The sequence below is a fragment of the Hesperophylax consimilis genome, chromosome 4 (assembly GCF_061612785.1).
Source record: "Hesperophylax consimilis isolate HC1 chromosome 4, BYU_Hcon_1.0, whole genome shotgun sequence".
In the NCBI taxonomy this organism is placed as follows: domain Eukaryota; kingdom Metazoa; phylum Arthropoda; class Insecta; order Trichoptera; family Limnephilidae; genus Hesperophylax; species Hesperophylax consimilis.
The window spans coordinates 1,400,426-1,406,836 of record NC_142839.1 but is presented as its reverse complement, the minus strand read 5'-3'; the positions used below and the strand labels follow the sequence as shown (position 1 = coordinate 1,406,836).

Here is a 6,411-nt window from a genome sequence, read left to right as displayed (position 1 = left end):
TTTTATAAAAAGAAGCGTGTAACTTGGGCGCAAAGTTTGTATTTTATGAAAATTAAGTACAATAATTTCTTAAAAATGCAATTACTGGAGTGGCTGGCTTAAGTTGGTGGTGAGTTTTTTTCCGTGTACAAAAAAGACACAGCAATAATATCCTATTAAAATTAGCGTGAAGACTAGTGAAGATTTTTATTCCTACTCCATTAAAGGAAAAACTTTGGTAAAAAAAATTGGAAAAAAAGGTAAACTTTGAACCAAGGCAACAGTTATAATTTATGAAAAAAATATTTTTTTCAGTTATTTAAATAAAGCGCGTATCTTAAAGAATATCTCAAGTAATTTTTAAAAATACTTTTTTTGTGAAACAAGTACACAAACAACTTGATTTCGCACGCCTTCAAACTCGCCTAGATACAGCAGCATAGTTGCGCGCCCGAATATCAGTGTACCCCTGTTCTGCGACTAATTACATAATAATTGAGTTTCAGATGTTAATTTAAATTGACAGTGAATAATTGGGAATAACTTAAATTACCGGCGCGCCGGTCTGGTTAATAACATTTTAAAGAAATTCCTGAAAAAATCGGGAGGAAAATACCCTTGGATAAAAGTTTTATTAGAAACGTAGGTGGGAGATATATTTTCAGAAAAATAAAGGTTAGTGATATTTAATTATCCGTGTACATTGTACGTACTTTATTTGCTACAGGGTCGTTCGAAAGAATCAAAATACGCATATATATTTTTTATAACATTTGGCGATAATTTTGTGTTGTTTAATTTCCAGGGAAAAGAATCAACTATGGACAATCAGGAGTTTATGTCTGTCATCGATGTTCCATGTATAAATGTTAAAACTTATGCCGAAGTACATGAAACTGTTTGTGATTGGTGGTCAAAAAGTGCCACAGACCAAATGAATTTTGATTCATGATGTGCGATTCAAATCATGTTTTTGTTCATAATTTCTATTCTATTGTCGAATTCACTATTACATTGGTATAATTCAAAATATTTAATATTTTTTGTGTTACTTTTTGTCAGTTTCATAATGTCATATTGTGAATTGAGCCTCTTGTTTTAGAAAAAAACGAAGTTATTTTTGGCATACTAACCTACAATTTTTTTAAATTTTCATTTCAAAAATTAGACGAGTCAGGTCTTTCTACCTCTGTTAACCATGAAAACAAATGGTAACCGGATAAATCATAAAAATGATAATTAATTACATCTTTAGTGACAAGATAGGTAGGAATAGCTTGGAACTTCCTTACCTTCTTCCTCCCCATCTCCTTCTCCTCCCCATTACCTTCAGCCTGACATCGTAACCTAATTTGAGATGTCATAGTCTCCCGTACTCCAAATATTTGGGACTCTTGTACGGTTTCACATGACAAACAACCTTATATTAATGGTAGTTGTGTATAATTTAAAACATAGCCCTCAGTATGCAAATCTGTATAAGGTCCTCAGTGTGCAGATATTTTCAGGGCCGAACAGCACATACATGTTAACGTCAAATCACCACGGCAATCTAAATAAATCTAATTCAAATACTTACCACAGAATCGGTAAATACAATATAATCCTCTCCTTAATATGACAATTATGTTGGTAATTGCAGGTAGTGTATAAGATCTTTTACATAAATAAAACCACAAAAACTTACTTTAAAACTTCGGTAATTTTACTAAGACTTGAAGTCAAAATAATTATGATATCCATTCAATATTTATTATAAGTTTTTGACGGATTGACCATCTGTGCTAGTGTCCATCAGTTTACCGTTCCGCCCCCTTTTGAACCTATAAAATAATAAGTTGTCCGAAAACTTTTTCAAACTACTACAATGTGTCGCGTTGGTCTTATACTAGTCATACTATCTCTTGTTTGTGAACAGGGTAAGTTGTTAATTTCTGATGTCTGATTGATAGCACAATTCACATTCTCGTTGTTGAAAATTTTTGTTTTATTATCGTATTAAATTTAGAGTATATTTAGGAAACATTCAGTTTTACTTGAGAATTAATTTTGCATTTAAGATGTCGAGTGTAAAATAAACCACTTAAGTTCTATATACCATATTTTTTATGGTTACAGGTTTGGAAGAAAGTAGATATTTAAAATTGTAAGAAAAAATAAAAAAAATATTAAAAGAAGAGTTGAAATGTAAAATAAGGTATTCTATTCTCCAATCCAGGCCGCTATGGTCTCGTCGAAGTCGGTTGAACCACCAGTTGTTCGAGTGGAATGACTTCGTCGAGAATCGAGGCCCTGGGGCTCTATTCCTGAATCGAGGGCGCTCGTAATCGCCGTCGAAAGTACGCACATTGGTCGTCGTTGCGATTTCCGAAATTGGTCGAAGGTACATACTTCGACGCCAAACGTCAAAAGTCATTCCACACAACAACTACTGGGTATAACCAGTAGAAACAGGGCAGCGAGTGGTAGGTTGTTGGCGTTTCTATGGAATTGGCTGTCAAAATCTATTCTAGCTGTCAATTTTTGTTTTACCGCGCGGATTCCGCAAATGTAAAAGTGGGTGAAAATTTCCCACTTACTAAGTCTTTATCGGAGCTTACAAGCTCAATTAAGAGTTGATTTTGGCAATTTGTAATATGTCCCGCAGCCATTTCTGTTTTGAATAACGAATAACTGTTGTCTGTTTGACAGTCACACCATTGAAATCCCAAAAACATCAGGAACATAGACAATATTCACAGGGGTGCCAATATAATCATCTCTTCTACCAACTTCGACCGTTCGACGCTCAAGAATACGTAAAATTGAAACATTCGAAAAAGTTAGTCGCGACGACTAGTAGTTTTTCACTCGAAGACGGCGCATACGAAAACGATTGATCGTTTAACTCCAGAATCGCAGGCCTGGTATGTTATGTAAAAGAGCAACTTTCCATTCGCCGTAAGAATGATGCTAAAGCATAAAAAGACTTAAGAAATGTTGAAAGTTTATAATGAAGCTAATATGAATATTTTAGATATTATTAATTCTTGGTGTAAGTGTAAGATTTTGAATATATGGTGCCGGCTGCGAGTCCCAATCAAGGGTGATCATCCTCGTACAAATTATTTATTTTTATTTATTTGCATTCCAGAAATATATTCCGATATAATAGATACCCCATACATGGCTGCCGTATTCTGGCTTCAGGGAGATATTTACAAATTTCATTGTAATGGAGCCATCATCAGCAATAGGCACGTGTTGACCACTGCCACGTGCGCCGGGTAAGTTTATGTAAGATAACACTAGTTATATAATTCCTCAGATTTTGATATGTTGGATAAGATGCAACATCTCAATACCATTTTTGATATAGTTTCCGGTCACGTTGCTTTTCATGACTCGTTGCACTACAGCTGTTTCGGCATCAACAAACAAAGCTTCTATGCATTTTTTATTTATGTTGGTTAAACCGGATATACCTGTATAGTATGTATTTGTTCAGTTCATATGGTAACTATATACTGTTATGTATGATAATTTTCACAACTTAAGAACAAAAAGTAATTCAAAAATATGTATGCAGGTATTGCTGCTTGAAACAACTGACCATGAAAAACAACAAAAAAATGATTTGATGATAAGTAAGTACCGGCAATATAAGAACCTATATAGAATTATTATAAAAACAATGATCATAACAAATGTCAAAGGATCAATTAAAATTGCAATAAGGTTTAAAATTTGGCCCTTGGGAAAAACCGGCTATGTTGTCATGTAGGGCTATTTTATCAGTTTTTATAATCCAGCATCAGGCGATCAAATGAGACAAGTATACATTGTATAAATGTAATACAGAAGTGCATTGTTTTAATACTTATTTTACCGTTTTAGGGATAAGGTTGGGTTCAGAAACATAATGGTGAGAGTTGGGTCGTCAAACCACCTTTATGGAGGGCAAGAACACTTCGTGGAACATGTAAGCAGGCATTTTAAATTCAGTCCTGACTTGGATGCTGACATTGCAGTCCTCAGACTTTCGGAATCCTTAAAGCTCAGTAGTCGAGTTGCAGTGGTGAATCTTCCCCAACAGGATTTATCCCCAAATGAAGTCCTTTTACCGAAATTAACTTATTACGGAGAACATGTAAGTAACTGTTATTTATGGTACGTTGTAGGGTGAGTGATTTGACAAACCAAGCATAAGCCGCACATAGCAGTTATAATAATTTGTATTAAGTGTGTTTTACTAGTTAAATCTTCTAGTCTTCTTATATCTGTAGTTCCAATGAGACAAGAACAAAGTAAAGCGTAAAACACACAATCACCAGCCATACTAATTAAAAGCAGTTAATATTTTATTCAATTGATTAACAACCTATGTATGAAAAAAGCATGTTGGTAATCTTAAAAATAATGTACAAGAAAAGTTTTTTGTATTCGTCGCAGTTATTATGTAGTAAAAATAGCGATATAGCGAAAAGATCACTACACTAGATTGGGTTCTATCAGCCGGTGAATACCAGAACTTTCTTTGGACATAAGATTTTTTCTTATAAAGCTCCTTTGCATTATTTATGAATGAATCTAAAATTGACTAAACTGATCATCATATAAAATATACACATTGCTTCATGATGAACAAGTAAGTAAAATATTAAATGTTCATCTAAATCAAAATAATATTGATTACATGAATTTCAACCTGGTGTGTGCTAATTCTATGTGTGTGTGTGCTGGTGGTTTGAAATTAAAACTATAGTAAATCTTAGATATTTTAAGATTTTTTTTTTAAATTTTACTTTTAAGCTACAAACACGTACCATGTTTAATTTCACGTAAAAACTGTCAAAGTTTTTGTTTTTTAAACACAATCTGTATTGGTGACTTAATTCCCTATTTTAGATTTCAGGTGCAACTTTCGACTCTTTGATACAATCTTTAACTTCGACCACAATGACTAATCTCGAATGCAATGACTTCTTTAAACCAAATTACCTAAACAAAGATTTGATAAGCGATAATATGATATGCGTGGCACCGAGTGTTTATCCCCAAAATCGTATATTTGGTGCATCTTGGGTACATAATCGCACCATTTATGGCTTATGTTCGTGGGACCATAATGTAATACCTATTGGTAACGCCCCTTTAATATTCACGAGAGTTGCTGCCTTCACAGATTGGATCAAAAACTGGATAAGGTGATCTTTCGACATAGCCCTCTTTACTTGGTGTAAATGTACCAGTGAACCGTCAAAACTTTTTAGTTGTTGTTAATGTACCAGTGAACCATCAAAACTTTCGCCGATTTGGAGTTGTTATATAATATTGTTATTTGGATTATTTCTTGTCCATAAAAAGACCTGTTTTTATTTTCAAGCATGACAGAAGTTTCACATTCCGAAAGTATTATCGAACTTTGTAAAGCAAAACATTCGCGTACAAATAATCTTACTAAGTACTTTCAAAGCTGTACATGATTTAAACATTTTTGTTATTTTGATGAATGAGGCTGAAGTAGAAGTTTAGAGCTAAAAAAATGATTTGAAAAATAAATGTTAAATTAGTAAGCATCCGGAAACTAGACTGGCATAAAACAATCGGACCTTGGGCTGTATTGAAATAACAGGAATTGAGGAAAAGATTTATGAACATCCCAAAATAAATGCCAAGAAACTAATTGAAAATGCTAATCTCAAAATAATTTCAGTGGATATTACCTTAGCAATAAGAAAATATGACAGAAGACCATGTCACCCGAAAAAAAATCTCTTAAACATTAGAAATCCAGAAACAACAGTAAAATTATTAGTAAACAAGAAGGTTATTTCAAACTGTGAGAAAAAAATATTCTTAGGAGAATCATTTACTCCTTATTTTAAGGAATTATTTGGAAGCAAAAATAAAGCGAAAAGAATTGAAGTTTAAATATATTTGGTTTATAAAACGGATCCATTCTAATGATAGAAGATGAAGGCAAAAAATCAAGAACATAAAACACGAAGATGACCTCAATAGAATATTATAGAGGTTAAATAGTAAAAGGCGCGGAATAGATTTACAGCATTAAAAATGGATATTGATTTACGACAAAAAAATTGGATGACAATACAGAACCTATTTAAATTATTACAGATTCATTATCTTGCAAAGTTTTCTTTACTTGGAAGTTTAAATAAATATAAACTAATTTTAAACCTCCGTCCCCCGCTCACACAGATAATTTCCTTGAATCACTGAATGCACTACTTCACTTTACATATATACAAAATAACTAAGTCATTTTATGTGGGGACATTAATATGAATATTTTGGATTTAAGTAATATGAAAACTCCAAAATACATCTCACTTTTGGCTTTTCATGATTTTGAAGCCAATCATAATTTCACCTACAAGAGTTTACTACCATTTCAAGCTGTATCGATCATTTTATGAAAATCTGTAT

The 6,411-nt window shown here is 32.8% G+C and overlaps 1 long non-coding RNA gene across 1 annotated transcript; it reads left to right on the top strand.

The window, feature by feature from the left end:
* Positions 1-1,844: 1,844 nt before the first annotated feature.
* Positions 1,845-4,234, top strand: LOC149424006 (uncharacterized). Its single transcript, XR_016302091.1, has 3 exons — positions 1,845-1,898; positions 3,113-3,245; positions 3,856-4,234. It is a non-coding gene; the product is annotated as an uncharacterized LOC149424006 (long non-coding RNA).
* The last annotated feature ends 2,177 nt before the right edge of the window (positions 4,235-6,411 follow it).